The sequence below is a fragment of the Syngnathoides biaculeatus genome, chromosome 9 (genome assembly GCF_019802595.1).
Source record: "Syngnathoides biaculeatus isolate LvHL_M chromosome 9, ASM1980259v1, whole genome shotgun sequence".
In the NCBI taxonomy this organism is placed as follows: domain Eukaryota; kingdom Metazoa; phylum Chordata; class Actinopteri; order Syngnathiformes; family Syngnathidae; genus Syngnathoides; species Syngnathoides biaculeatus.
In genome coordinates, this window is record NC_084648.1 from 6,508,345 (window position 1) to 6,525,201 (window position 16,857).

The window sequence follows — 16,857 nt, forward strand, 5'->3', positions numbered from 1 at the left end:
AGAATGGTGGCTTTGTTGCTACGGAAAGAAAGGATTGTCTTGAATTTAAACTTGCAAAATGCCCGATTATTATGATTACTCATTACATCAACAATACTGCAAGGATGTCGAAGTCCAGAACTGGAGAAACTGGAGCAACATGATTATGCTATGACTGTGAACAGGTTATGCTGGCTATCACTTGTGTGTATTTCAAGGTGTTATAAGTGCAATTCTTTCCATGCGGTCACAGTAATAATAGCTCGAATAAATATGACACAAAAGTGACATCCTCTTCCTCACACCTTATTTTTGCTTTTAAAAAATTTTGTAGGCAATGTGGAAAAAGCAGAGGAGGTACCGATCTGTCTTTTCTTTTACTGGAGCTTATCTGTGTTTGTGTAACCAATCATCTGAATTCACCCACTGAAAACAACGTCCTTTTCATTCGGTCACTGAATGTCTGGTCAGAAACGTGTTCACAAAAATCATAATACAACTTGAGCTAGACAGTATTGATTCCTAACAGCAGTGAATAATGTTACCAATACTTTACTATCGACAGATATGGTACTATTTGTTAAAACAAGCATAATTAATATTTTACCAAGCTTTCTGAGGACATAAAGGTCACACAGTGCAGGCAAATGAGTTTACAAAGTACTGTACTGTATGTCTGCAGGCCATGACAGCGACTTTGTGCGTCACCTGCGCTGAGCCAGATTAGAGTGAGCTTCTCCTTAACCTCAGAGGTCTGGTTAGGTCAACGGACTTAGCTAAACATGATCACAGACAGTGTCTGTGGTTCACTACACACTTCCCTCTCACGTCTGCCCCACTCCGCATTTATTACACATTCTGCTAATAGTCTGATCTTATCATTTGTCATTGTAAACACACCAACAACTGCTTTGAGACTCACAGACCAGCACACACCTGCTCGCAGCCCTTTCTGTCAGGGCTTCATGTGGGCGCCACTTAAAGTCCCATCCTGCTTTTTCTCCATCCATCATTCTGCTGTGGAGGGCCAGTCTTCATTACCTAGTAAGAAACGCAAAGTAAGGAATCTCAGTTATGGTGCATACAAAAACAAACAGGACAAGACGATCTCGTGCTCAAGTCCTTCATTCTGTGACCAGATACCGTGACCATTACAGTATTAACCCAATTTCGGCAACAGTCCAAATACAGTAAATAAGTATGTTAGGATTATCTTCCTTTTTTTAAATTTCTCATTTAGCAGTAATCCAGATCAGACTTCAAGCATTTCATTCTTATATATACTGTATTGTGTCTCTAAAACTGATTAAGAATTCAATACTTTGTGTGTGCATCTACAGTAATTCTAAATGTGGTCCAATTTAGGGTAGGCAATTTAGGATCTTAACATACTCAATCACAAACCTACGACCACCACTTTGAAAGCTGTCTCCCTTTGTAATTACACCACTTACCACTGCATGCTGCTGCAAAACAGGACCACTTCCCCGCAAAGCTCTGAAATGTTTTATGCTTACAAGGAGGGAGAGAGAAAAAGAGGGCAAGTATGAGAGAGTGAGAGAGAGTGAGAGAGAGAGATGAGTAGAGCAGGGCCACAAAAACAGCTTGAAGAAGCAGCATTTGGCAAAACAGAAAAGCGAATGCAAATGAAAAGACAAAAAGCTCAGCAGAGAGAAAAGCAAGAGGAATGGGATGATCAAGCAAATCAAAGAGGAAGGGAGACAGGGAGGGAAAAAAATCAGGAAGTTGGAGAAAGAACAGGAGACAGCTAGGGAGACAGAAAAAAAAAAAAAACATGTGATGGTCCTGCCAGGCTGGGCTCTTTGTGCCGTTTGTTGAGTCCCACTTGCCCCAGCTCCAAACACCATCCATATTTAATGAGGACCTCGCAAAGCCCCGGGAAAAGTCCCATCAGCCCAACTGTCAGATACTGACCCGAGATGTTTCTTGGCCGTAACCCTCCTGCTAGTCAATCTTTTTGGTGTCTCTTATTGCTTTCTTAATAATTCTTACAGTGCATTGATAAAGTGTTCATTCCAAGGATTATTTTGTGCCCATTTTGTTACTTTAGAACCAGTAATTTAAATGATTTTTTTACATTTGGTTTTAACGGTTCCGCTCAAAATAATGACATGAAACAAATAATACACGACACGGTGGACGTCTGGTTAACACGTCTGCCTCATCGTTCTGAGAACCGGGCTTCAAATCTTGTCTCACTTGTGTGGAGTTTGCATGTTTTCCATGTGCTTGCATGGGTTTTCTCCGGGTAATCCGGTTTCCTTCGACGTCCCAAAAGGATGCACGTTAGGTTAATTGAAGACTCTACACTGCCCGTTGGTGTGAATGTGAGTGCAAATAATTGTTTGTTTTTATGTGCCCTGCGATTGTCTGACAACCAATTCAGGGTGTATCCTACCTCTCGCCCAGAGTTTGTTTAGATGGGCTCCAGCATGCTCGAGACCCTGGTGAGGATAAGCGATGCGGAGGATGAATGAATGAAGTAAAAAAATATATATATGAAAGACATTTTATAAAATTCTGTAAGACAGTGTATTACCTTCAAATATGAAGTGAAATGAAGTACATATGTATGTAATCTAAGGATTACATGATCTTTCAGTATGTACAGAAAGGCCCTTCGATGCTCTAGCAACGAAGGAAGAGGCCCCTCTAACCGAAACAACTCAGGGACATTGGTTTTGAAAACTACAACTCAGAGTAGGGCTAAACAAAAAATCCACCATCGTAAAAATTGAAATCATATACAGAAGTGCCACAACGAACCTTTCAGGATAGGGCTGTCCAGCGAAACTCAGACCAGGCGAGATGGGCCTTGCTAAGTGAGGCAGTGCAGCACTCAGAGGTACCACTAGAGGAGCTACAGAGTTCCAGGGTGGAGTATTTTTTAACTGGACCAAAATGAGTCATTCATTCCGTAGAGCTGCCCTTCATGCAGAGGCTTTTTGAGTTTGCAAATTTAAGCATGTGTGAAAAAGCACGTCATCAGCACAAGAACAAACTGTGGGGTTGTTTCCAACAGAAGTCACTGCGGAACTGGTCTGAGTCGTAGAAAATGTGCTAAATACAGTGATAATATTCACCAAAAAACAACCTGTTTGTAAATGACTTGAAGGTTTTCCTTTGAAGGACGAGCAAAATGGATTGGAAATTATTGTAATTAATGAAACTGAATGGTAATTGGAGACTCTAAATTGCCCCAAGGTGTGGTGAATGCAGCTATTGTCTGTCTTTATGTGGTCTGCGACTGGCTGGCAACCAGTTCAGGGTGTACCCCGCCTCCTGCCCAATGACATTTATATTTTTTTAACAGTTTCCTCACTACAGTTATTGGCCCTTTTGCAGTTTGCTGATGAGTTTCTCGCTTTTCTTAGGATTTCAAGGCTCCTCCAAAGTACCAGAAAATATTCAACAGACAACATTTTAGTGTTGCTTGAGTCCACTCTAGCAAGTCCAAGAAAGAAACACAATACATAGCATACTCTCATCCATGCAGTAAACCCATAATGCACCCCATTAATATTTGCATGCATTTTGTCACCAAATGTTTCTGGTAAATGCAAATTTATATGGGTTTAATCGTGTTTGTCTTTTGAGTGTGTTTGTATGTGGGTGTGTCTTAGTCAAAGGACTGCGCGCATCAATAATGTATTGGGATAATGTGCCCGCTTCCCTTTGCCAACAATTTCCAAGCGTGTCAGCACACAGACTAGGACAGAGATTGAGAGCGGAAGGAGTGCGACATAATAGATGACATTACAAGAAACATAATGAAGCATAGAAAGAAAGAAAGAAAAGGATACGTTGCAATTACTAAGAAATTAAAATTCAATGTCTTCAATACTATGAAATTTTACAAATCCATCATTAAAACTATCCATCCATCATCCATCCATTTCCTTAGCCACTTATCCTCACAAGGGTCGCGGGGAGTGCTAGAGCCTATCCCAGCTGTGAACGGGCAGGAGGCGGGGTACACCCTGAACTGGTTGCCATCCAATCGGAAGACGCGTCGAGACAAAGAGCCGCGCACACAATCACACTTAGGCGCAATTTAGAGTGTCCAGTTCATGGAAAGAAAGGAATTAGTGGAAGGAAACCACAGTGCCCGGAGAAAACCCATGCAGGCATGGGGAGAGCATGAAAACTCCACACAGGTGGGTCCGGGATTGATTTAGCGCTTACATTTTGGTTTTTGTCCTGGTCTCCGGATTTGCAGTTAGCTCAACCAGTCTCGATGCGCAGCTCGAACTTTTGCCAGCCATTTCATCGCTTTGGGAGTGTTCAAGAATTAAAGGGTCCAGGGATACCTCCTCATTTGTTTAGCACCTTTACTTACGCTCACAAGTTTCGAGTAGTGACTAAAAGGCCATCATCGTGTCAGAAATGCCTTCTTCAGGGTGTCTGGGGTCACCCTGAAGAAGGTGAGGAGAGAGGATTTGTGAACGGAGGGGTCAGAGCAAAGAATTTCAACTCTGTGAGTTAATTTTTGTGTAATTGTAGTTTTTATGTGACACTTGGCCTTTTTTTTTTTTAATTATTTTCAGCAATTAGAACATCCACTTTGTGATCCTCTGGTTATCTTAAGTATGGAAGAATTCTCAAGTGCTGTTTCTAAATTTTGTGTTGATCAAAGCAAGAATCTTATGCATGTGCATATTTCCGTCTTACTGTGCAAGTATTTAGAGCAGTGAAAACACAGAGCGCCATCAATACCCATACTGTACTAATATTCAGCCAGAGATACTTCTAAGTATCTTCTATTAATTTGGGCAATGTCATTGGCCAGTCTTTGTTCTTGCAAAACTTCAGGGCTCAGGTGGATTTGTCTTTGTATTGATATTTGTTATTAAGACAACTTTCTCTTCCTCTGTGCCTTCTTTTGTCTCTCCTGCTCCGTACCTGCATCTTTGTCTGTATTCCTTCTGTTTTGAGGATTTTGTTTTACATTCATCCTACACTAATAGATACCAAATGCTGAGTATTCAACATTATGTCAGCATCTGTGTATTGGCAGTATTTTCTTGAAATACTTTTTAGATTCTATGTCTTTGATGTACAAGTCTTTGATCAAGTCTTGTTGTTTCTAAATGTGCTTTCGAAGTACATTGGAATGGATTGGATAGTATGTATATACTTTTAATTTGTGAGTTGCATAACGTCGGCACGGTGAACAACTGGTTGGCACGTCTCCCTCACAGTTCTGAGAACTTGGTCTCAAATCCCAGCCCCTCCTGTGTTGATTTTGAGTGTTCTCCCTGTGCCTGGGTGAGTTTTCTCTGATGTCTGTTTTCTCCGGTTTCCTCCCACGTCCCAAAAAGATGCAGGTAGGTTGAGTGAATACTTTCATTTGCTCATAGGTGTGAATGTGAGTGCCCTCCGATTGGCTGGCAACCAGATTCAGAAATAGAATCAGAATCAGGAAGAGTGTACGCCGCCGCTCACCCAAAGATAGCTGCGAAACACTCCAGCGCCCCTGTGACCCTTGTGAGGATAAGTGGTCTGGAAGAAGAATGAATGAACGAGTAGCATACCACTAACTCGTCGGCCAATGAGTGTTGTGTCTGATGCACTGGTAAGACTACAAAGATGGAGGCCATGGCCAGAATGTGATTTTTTTTTTTTTTTTATGTTCCAAGTTGCTGCATAAATATGTTTTGGGGAAATGCAAATGGTTGTGTGTTCATTCCCATGAAAGATGTAGAAGAGCGTTTCAACACATCCGCTTAACAATGTTACATGTTGCAATCGCATATCATTTCCGCCAACACACGATGGCAATTGTGCAGGTGCACCTAATTTAGATGCCAGCGAATTTATACAACAGCACAGTGGTCAGTGGATGACTGGTTTGCACGTCTGATGAAGGTCATAGTTGCAAATCCTTGGTCTGGCTTTGCTGTGTGGAGTATATATAATCTATCTGTGCCTGCGTATATTTTTTCTGGATTCGCCAGTTTTGTCCCACATTCCGACATGAATTGTAGGATCTCTGAAGACAAAATGTCAGTCGGTGGGAATGTGATCTTAAAAAGATTATCATTGGCTGGCGACCCGTTCACGGTTTACTCTGCCACTCGCTCCAGCACACTGACAACACTACTGACAATAAGCAGTAAAGAGAACGAATATCCATCCATTTTCTGAGCCGCTTATCCTCACAAGGGTCGCGGGAGTGCTGGAGCCTATCCCAACTATCTTAGGGCAAGAAGCAGGGTACACCCTGAACTGGTTGCTGGCCAGGCGCAGGGCACACAGCCACAATCACATCTAAGAGCAATTCTAGAAGTCTAGAAAATTAATAGATGGATTAATTTATATGTGTATCTATGCATATCATTCCACATGTATCTGGTTACAATGTGTTCCATGACATGTCTGAAGGGAAATGGCAGAGGGATGCCATTATTACAACCAGCATGTCAAATTTGTGGATGAAAGTTTTACTATAATTTATGAGAGTGCTTCAGAAGTGTCAATGGGAGAATACAGTATAAGTAGTTCACATAAGAGAGTTTCAGTGGCAACTATGAGTGTTTCAACAGTGCCTATCACACCATTTCACAAGTGTACATGAGAGAGTTTCAGTGATGTGTGTCAGAGAGTTTCAAAAGTGTGTATGACAATATTTCAGTAGTGTTCATGAGAGCATTTCAGTAGTGTGTATGAGAACATCCCAGTAGTGTGTATGACAGAGTTTGAGTGAAGTGAATGACAAAATATCAGTGATGTGTATGAGAGCATTTCACTAGTGTATTAGAGAGTCTCAATCGTGTATCACAGCCTTTCAGTGGTGTGTGTGAGAGCATTTTAGTAGTGATTGTGACAACATTTCAATAGTATGACAGCGTTTCAGTAGTGAGAGTTTCAGTGGTGTGTTTGACAGCATTCCTGTAATGTGCATAACAGTGTATCAGTAAAGTGTATCTAAGAGTATTAATGGTGGATATGAGAGATTTTCAGTAGCGTGCGTAACAGTGAATGAGAGCATTTCAGAGCATTTAAGAAGTCCATATGGCAGCAAGAAATTCAATCATGTATGACAGCTTTTCACCGGATGTTCATGACAGCATTTCACCATTTCAGTAATTCAGTACATCATATTTCAGTATGATGTATGAGAGCCTTTGAGTCATGTGAATGAGAGCTTTTCAACAATTGTGGGAGCTGATCCGAAATTATGTCCCGAACGCTCCCTCACACTACAGTCAATATATATCCATATATACACTGTATACTGTGTGTGTATATATATATATAATATATATATATATATATATATTTTTTTTTTTTTTATACCAACATCAGCAGGACTCAAGATACCCAACTCCATCACATTTTGCACTTGGCTGAGGTAATTTTGCCAATCGATACCAATGCTGCTGCTCTTCGAACTGCGTGGTGATGCAATTTTATGCAAGCAGTGACAACACAAGACCACAGCCTTCATCGGGTGTTAAACATGATAAATGCGATTCCATCAAAAATGTATCCGAGCCTAAAAATAACATCATAAATTAATAAAACTCAGTAAGGCCTTCAGAACTTGGCAGGTCTCATTTCATCTCATGTGCAAGTCTCAGTGCTCATTTTGATTCCAAATCTGGCCATGACACGTAGACGCCAGAGAGACACATCCACGCCGCTTGCAGCATAAAAATGTACACACCCCTGTGAGCATGCACATGCAGTACTGATAATAAATGTTCTCTGCTTCAGAGAGGCGTGATGCAGCAAAATATTCAGAGCAACATTGTCCTATAAAAATACATGTGAGGATTCTGTTGGTCATTGAATAAAACGATTGATCTGTCACTGACTGTGATTTATTTGTGGTCCTCAATTCCTCTATAGCTGATGAATAAAGAAGCTGCTTACTTTTAGAGAATGTTTTTTTCCTGTCTTTTTCTCAAGCTTTCTCCACTCAGCAATTCGCCATGAAACAAAAACATCGGCATTAGCATCACCTTCCTGATAACCCTCGAGTTATTTCACCATTCAGAGTGTCTCTAAGCTTAGAAATCCCCAAATAAACCTGCCAGACTCCCTATTTATGTGCATCGCTTTCATCCTATCACTCAGAGTCTCGCAACATGTAAAGTTGAGCAGTGGAGCAGTGGCACATCTTCAGTCCCTCCCTGAGTTGTGTTTTACTTCATCACTGTGTAAAACTTGAGTGCTACTGTATTTCATAATTGTGGACAGCCTGTGCTAGATTAGTGGTAGACTCGAGTGTGACCAGTGATAAAGGCAGTTATATACTGTGCAGTATCCATACCAAAGTATATTTGTGTTTAAGACCTTCATGACTTGTCAGTGAGTTGTTGCCGAGGTCCATTCCCTCAAAGGAAACTGCTCGTCTTGCCCTGGCACTTTTACCGTTTTGGAAATATCCTACAAGAAACATACTGCTTTATTTATTTATTTATTTATTTTTTTACCAATTGTTCATGTAAAATCTCCAGCAATTAGGTTGGTGTGATGACTATGTGCTCTGCAAGTGAGACTGAATTTCTGACAGATGCAGGACTTCAGAAGAAACACACAATTATTATTATTATTGACATTTTTACTGCAAAATCTATTGCAGTTTGCTAATGTCTAGTTGTTATTCAACCCTAATGAGAGTTAAAGATCTTACCGAGCGGGTTTGCGTTTCTAATCCCCTCCAGAGCGTCGGGGTTGGAGGTGGTGCGGGGGTTCACACAGTCCAGGACGTAGAATTAGAGCATCCGCAAAATAAAGACAAGTACAATTACATAAAGAAAAATATGGGTTTTACGGTCTGTGGCAGAAGCCTCCCATGTTCATGCAAGTGATGCGTGTTATCCACAATGTAGAGCGGGGACGATGCTGAAAGGTGAGGCGCGTGCACGCTAGACCGTAATCCTCTCTCTCTCTCTCTCTCTCTCTCTCTCTCTCTCTCTCTCTCTCTTTCTCGCTCTCATCCTCTGCTCAATCTTTTGACATCTTACTAAACATAGTCTTGGAAAACCTGCCTACATAACTAATACTGCCATGAATTAAATCTTACTCCTTGATTATTTGATGGTAAATGTATTAAACCCCTACATTTTGCTAATGTGCTATTACAAATGCACTTTGGTCCAGGTACTGTAATTGTAAATCACCATTGTGATGTAGTGATTGGCCACAAGATGTCAATGTTGAACAAAGATACTATTGCCGTCATTCACTTTTGCTGGTTCCTTTTATGTCCTCGTTTCTCATCTGATGCGGGATGCTTGGTCACATGGAGCTTTATACAATGTCTTCACCCTCAATCTCGCCATTATTCATAATGACATTATCACACATCAACTTCCAGTCAAACCCATTTACCCTTTCCGGGAAGCCTTCATAAAATGCACGTCTAATTAATTGATTGTTTTGGTCGTGGAAACCCCCCACCCCCCATCCACTTTGTGGTATTTTCCTTATCTCTAAACTTAGCTATCAGCAAGTGGACAGAATTTAGTATTCAGGATTTATTAGTTTTGGCTTGTTGAGTGTTTTGTGTTCAAAAAGTTTGTCTGATTGGAAACATTTTGTTGTCCTGAGATGCAAGTAGTAATCACATTTTATCCGGTTGTGGAAACGACCACCCTCATACCAAACAACTAAACAAGAACCTTCTATCATACAAACACAAGCACCCCCCCCCAAAAAAAAAAAAAAAGATTACACAAACATCGGAACAGTGGTTAATGTCTGCCTCACAGTTCTGGTGACTCGGGGTTCAAATCTTGGCTATGGCCTTCCTCGCACATTCCAATAAGATACAAATTAGGTTCATTCTTGAATTTACTGTACATTATATATGTGTAAATGTTATTATGACTGATTATTTGGCTATATGTGCCCAGTGATAGGCTGGCGACCATTTCAGTCTGCAAAGGTGGGAGTAAAGCACATCAGTGGAAGTCACAAGCCAATCTCAAACTTTAATTTTTAAAGCAAGTTTAAAGCAATTTTAATTTCAAATGACCTCTTTTGCCCAGCGATTGGCTGGCTACCAGTTCAGGGTGTACCTTGGCTCTTGCCCGATGGCAGCTGGGATTGGCTCCTGGACACCCGTGACCCTCGTGAGGATAAGCGGCTCAGAAAATGGATGGATGGACTACCTCTTTTGTTTGAACATTGCAGTGTCAACAGTTGTCAGGTCATGTTGTTCAAGTCAAAGTCTCACGAATGCCAAGTCGAGTCTTTCATAAGTTTTATCCGAGCAAGTCACAAGTCCTAAAACTGACAACTCGAGTCGGACTCGAGTTGAGTCATGTGATTCGAGTCCCCCATCTCTGCGAGGTTGTTTCCCCCTCTCACTCAAGAACAGCTGGGATAGGTTTCATCTGACTTGACCCAGATGAAAACAAGTGGATGGATGCCAAATTACTCAAGGTACATGAGAGGAATCACGTTTATCTATTGTTCAGCTAATTATCTCGAAAAATACAGTATTTTCTTTGGCATGGAATTGTTCTTATGCAGCGTTTTATAACTTGATCTCCATTCACATTCATCGAGCAATTAGTGCTAAAAATTTAATGTTTAACTTCCGTTGACAAATTAAACCAACAAATTGACAGTACAATTTTGGTACCCCGTACATGTTCTTTTCTGGTTTCCTTCTTTTTTCCATACTTAGATTTAAAAAAATATTTTCATATTACTGTATTTACTTTTTAAAATTGCATTTATTACCATGTGATACTTTAATTGGTGGATCAATTTCAAATTTTGCAGAGTCTTTTGGGGCAGCATTTCATTTGTGTTTCTGACTCCAAACAACCCCATTCCTGCTTTGTTTGGCCTGCCCAATATGCTTCCTTTCTTATGATGAAAACCTCTTGATTTTCAAAGCGAGCCGATCAACCCCGAGAAGCTAAAATTCCTCTTTCAATGCCGTCCTAAGGAGGGGAGTTGTTTTTGTTTCATGGCTGACATAAAAGGAGAGCAGAAGATCTTCTGTCATTAGCCTTATTAGCTTCATTAGTGCAGTATGGATGAACTTCAAATGATTGGCCTCCAGTTATTTGCGTTACCATAGAAGCAACATGAGTACTTTTTCATGTTCTGTGTTGGAGACGGTTGAACTGAGAATGAAAGTGGTTGAATTGAAGACAGTCAATACTTTGCATTTCTCGCCACTAGATGGTATGGACACTCAAGAAAGTGTCAGAGGGAATGGAAGCAAAATATTTAAAAAGAATATGTGTGTAATTGGGTTTTTATTAACATATCCTATAGCTCTAAAATGTATATTCAAACACAGTCAATGCTATTTTTTTTTTTAATCAAAACATGGTTTCAATGTAATCATCCAGCAGTACATTAAACATTGTCATACGGCTTATACAGCCCATGGATTTCAATAGGAACAGGTACATAAGAAATCCTGGAATCCCGGTCCGTTAAACTGCATCGAGACAGTGGGAAGTTTTTATAAAGTCTCGCAATCTGCCAGCAAAAGATTGATATTACCTACTCTGTGAGTGGCGGGCAGTCAGTGCAATAAAACATACATCCCTGTGAGTACCTCTTGGAGTACTAGTACTAGTCTCACTGCTGAAACTGTGGTTGGTCTAGCAAGGGAAGAAGAAGAAAGAAAATGTCAATCACTCTGCTGTCACAATCCCACCCAAAATGCATAAAGCACTTATGGACTCGTGTACAGCAATTTCAGTTTCCCCAATTGAGTAAAGGAAGAAAGGTACAAATCTGATTTGAGTGTTCACTGTTTAAAAAGGAGCCACATGATTTTAGAATCATTGGGCCCGTCACATTGAAGATGAGAATTAAAAGGGGCAGGGAAACTCTTGGATGATATTTGGATACCAGGTGGGCATTAAAACCGATTTTAACTTGACATGGTTCCTTGTGTCTCTTTCAGGGAACTCCATCTACTGTGCAGTAGATGGTGGATAAGCTCAGCAGCTCTAATTTGGTTTGAACTTGTCTTTTATTCATTCCATCACTTCCCAGTACCCACACCTCCACCATGGCCCGGTTTCTCCTGGCAGGCATTTATCTCGCTCTCTAATCGGCTGCAGACGTGAGGCTTTGCCATTCCCCGCAGGGCTTTGCATGGGATATGGCCATGTTTTGGAGGAAATGCAGACACAGTTGCATTTAACAATAGGATTGAGATAAATAGGGTATAGAGGGCTCCGTGTGTCTTTAGATGTCATCCAGTTTTTCTAGTTTAACCTTAAACTCGTTCGTACTTCTGCGAAAACGCCCACACATCCTTATGGTTGCACACTGACCTGAGCAGCAAATCAACATAACACCTTTCTACCCAAAGTGAGACAATTTATTTTCTTTTCATAAAAGTGATCATAAGAATACATAAAGTGACATTCTCAAACCCAGCACAATCCATTTTGATGAGGGTCATGAAGGAGAGGGAGCAGCTGGAGTTGGAACTCGGCCCTGGAATAGTTTGCTTGCAGCTCTAATCAGGCCATGGTGTCAAGCTGGCGTCTTCCGAGAGAAGCTGGCTGGACACATCAACCACATTAAAAGGAGAGTGAAATTTGAAAACGCCAGTCACGTTGTTTGTGTCAAATTTCTGGCAGCACTGGATCAATGGTTTTGCACGTCTTAGTCATTAGCGTTCATGTCAGTGATTAATCTCAGCAGCAGAGAGTCTAAAAACGATCAAATAACCTTTGATAATTTGAACAGAACATCAGAGAACAAACTAAGTTTTATGTTCAGCACAGGTAATATTTCGCATGACACATGGACTCTAATGTTTGAAGTGTCCTCTGTCTCCTTTAAGTATGAGCATGGTGTTTAAAATACGGAATTTGTGGGCCCAAGTCCTTGAGAATCAGGAATAGCTTTTGGTTGCGCTCGTGACTTTGACAAAAAGAACAAGGTATGTTTAACTGTGCCGCCCAATATATTTTTTCACAATTTAAAAATAAAAAATGGGTAAAAGTCACACCACATTAGTGTTAAATTGCAACATATGTTATAGGTTATCTGGTTGAGGTTTTTAAATTACAAGATGATATGGACAGATTTAAATTTGTAGCTGATGAGCTAGCAAGCTGAATGCCCCTCTGGGTGGCTGGCAAAATGATTGATGCAAGCTTGTGTGGACTGACAAATGTACAATATGGGAGACCTCTAATAGGTCAGAGTTTTGATTGGCACTGTGGTTCCCATACATTGTCATCAAGTTGCATTTACAGTTATAACCATCACATACCATATTTCAATTAAGCGACTGACGGTATAGTGGTTAACTCGCCTGACTTCTGAGCAGGTGAGTTAAGTTCAAGTTACAAATGATGGTGTGAATCTGAATAGCTGTATCTCTGTCTACAGCCTACGGCCTTTTATCGAGTATCGACCAGTCTAGGATGTATGTACTTTGCCAAACAGCTAAACACAACCCTAAACAGGATAGACGGTCAAGCAGTATCTACAGAGCTCTTGTTGCTCTGCTGATCCGACATCAACTACAAATCACTGCTAACCAAACCAGATTGAAGAGTCAATACCAAGCCCAACTGTCCCCTGTTTAGAGGAGAGGCCACTGTTTGAAGACTATATACAGTACTAAGAGCCAATGAACAATCTAACTGAAGTGGAAGAAAACTCTTTCTGGGCTTTGTTTCTAACTTTGGCAGAAGGTTGGCACAAGTACAGTATGTGATGCTCATGGTCTTTCTGGACTGTTTGACAAATACTTTTCATCAGTGTCTTTTATAAAATAGACTGGGTCTCCAATTGTCTGCCAGAGGAGCCAGATGGCCAGTCTCTGTCTGGCTACAGCTTTGTATTTGTTCACCTTACTATATGTTACATCTGATTCACTGACACTGACAAACATGCCAGAGAGCAGTCTGGAATATTTTTACATTTATACAAATCAGACAAAAGACTATATGACCAACTTTGATGATAATGTTGGCAGTTTGTCGTTTGATAGAGTGTCAAAAAGTGGCCTTTAATGTTGTCAAGGCTTCTGATTTGTATTTTGAAATTCAACAAAGAGTACAACTTGGCATAAAACTGTTTTCCCCTCTGTTTCTTATTAACACTGTGTGGTGGTTTCAATGGGCAAATTCTGCTTTGCCATGTACTGTATTATACCATTTTTTTTTTTTTTTTTTGTATCCTGTTTGGCTATTTGATCAAGCAGAATGGAGAATCTGCATCCCCTATTTGCTGGAACAGTTATACTGTGTCACAGTGGAGCTTTTGAGCTTCCTCTATGATCTCTTTGTATTTTAATTGAAGTTTTATTGAAGATCAGAGTCGATCAGTCATACAGAACAGAATTTTTCGAGGGGTAAGAGAAAAAAAGACAAACACAATGCGCTAAATGTAAACAGAATGAGAAAAGCAAATCATTCCATATCTACAACTAATAAACATTAAAGGTCTACTGACATGTATGGCATGATTTTTAGTATGTCTAATTAAAAAAAGGCAGCCACAATGGAGCCATCTTCTTTTTTCACCACATGTCATGGTGTTGTCATATATGGATTTTTGTATCTCCCGCCATGTAAACCCTCTCCAGCCTTTGAAGAAAAAGCAGGAAGTAACGTTTTTTTCCAGACGCCCACACTGGAAGATTCGTGTATTTATACCTGTTTTACCGGCAGGAAAGTAGCTGTTTTTTCCCGTTTGTCAGCCAAAATGCCTTCTCGTCGTATTGCTGGATATTGCTCGAACACTTGGGAGGATCTTCACACGTTTCCAAAAGACCCGGTTCGTCGTGAAAAATGGATTTCACTGGTGCAAAGTACGAGAGCTTCATGGGTTCCAAAAGACAGGTAGCTGTTTATAGAGCTATTTAAAAAAAAGTAATAGTTTGGGGGGACGACGTAATCCTCTCAGAAGTAACAAAAGAGCCGCATCATAATAACTTATTGTAATAAAATACAAATCATAGTCATCAGTCAGGGATGCTTAATGTGTATATGCGCAGCCACGGCATTGTCATCTCTTGTCACCGGAGGCGTAGTTCATCGCCGCCGCGGATGTAGATCGGGCGGGGAGATGGTTTGGCCGTGTGCGGGAGGAAAAAGGAGCCCCCCCACCGGCCAGTTATTTTGCCCGGTATGGGTCCTCTTGAGACGCTACATACTGTCGGAGAGTCTGTTGTTGGTTAGAAGTCATCCACTTTTCATCTAAATATGGCTTGAAACGGTAATATTGCCCTGGTCACTTGATTGTGAGATGTTCTTTTCTTCGAAAAGATCTTCCGTGTCAGAAAGGGCGTCGGAAAAATCTGAAAATCTCTGTTGTTCGTATCCCATAGCAGGCAGCACAGCGTCTTCTCAATGGCGACTGTCCCAGTATGACAGCTGTAAATGACGTTGCAGGTAATATGGTTGCCACTGGGATGTCGAGTGAGACTTCCACAACTTTGCGCATGCATTGTGCAAGGACCCCCTTGTAATTCTTATTTGCCAATTGAAAAAACATTATATAATATAATATAGTATAAATAATAAATAAAATAATATAAAATATATCTTATCCTCACAAGAGTCGCAGGGAGTGCTTGGAGCCTATCCCAGCTGTCAACGGGCTGGAGGCAGGGTACACGCTCAACTGGTTACCAGTCAATTGAAGGGCACATCGAGACAAACAGCTGCACTCACAATCACACCTCGGGGCAATTTAGAGTGTCCAATTAATGTTTCATATTTTTGGAATGTGGGAGGAACCGGAGTGCCTGGAAAAAACCCACGCGAGCACGGGGAGACCATGCAAACTCCACACAGGCAGGTCTAGGACAGAACCCGGGACCTCAGAACTGTGAGGCCAGCGCTTTTACCAGCTGAGCTACCGTGCCGCCTGAAGTCAATATTATTATATGTAATTTTCATAACAATATCAATTTTACAATGTATATAGGGATACCTAGTAGACCTTTCAAAATGGATGTTGCATGAGACTATAGTGTTATACACCCTGTGAAGCAAGAACAGGACAAGATAGGACTGGACAAGGACAGGAGACAAGGCATGCAAGACACGGATGGTGAACCCGGTTATACAACTGGAATGTGGTGGGACTGAATAAGTAAATTAAGAAGTCTATAGAACGAGAATATAAGTGAGGTGATGTACAAGCACTTCGTGTGCACATGAGTTTTTTTCTTGCAATAAGTAGCCCCACACCCATTGAAAGAATCCCAAGGGTGTTTGCCTACGGACACATGCAAATGAATTCACACCATTGTGCATGCAAAAAGACAGACAGAAATGTCCTATAATTGCTGTGTCCGCAACTCGGAGGCGAAGGACCTCACCTAATCAATTGAGGATGGAATGCTGAACAACATTGTTAAGCCACACTTAATGTAGAATAGCTTGCAGCTTAGCTCACTAAATTTTCCAAGTAGCTTGCCCAACACTGACTAGAATCATTCTGTCGGTGTAGGGGATGCTGACATTGGGTGGCCCCTTTTTCTCCTCTTTCTCCCCCCCCCCCCGACAGATATAAGCAATTGCTCAGTCTTTGTTGGCTATTTGTGATATCTTGTGCTCACATGCTGCAGTTCCCCCCACCGACCCCACATACGCCTCATAGAACCTAGTGACACCCCTACCTATTAAACTTTAATATTTGAGAAAATCAGGGGGAACTTTATTTCATTGGATGCTTAGATTTTCTTTGTCTGCTTTTTATATAAATTAACTCATAACTGAAATGAACGCGTGAGCTCATTGTTTGTGATTTTACTCATAGCTTTTACTGCAAATTGGCTAGTCTTCCAAAGTGCCATTGTTGGACCCTTAAAGAGTTGTGCAACATTAAAGAGGAAGTACTTGGAGCAGGTGGTGTACATGAGGAAGAGGATCTCCCTGTGGTCCCATTCGG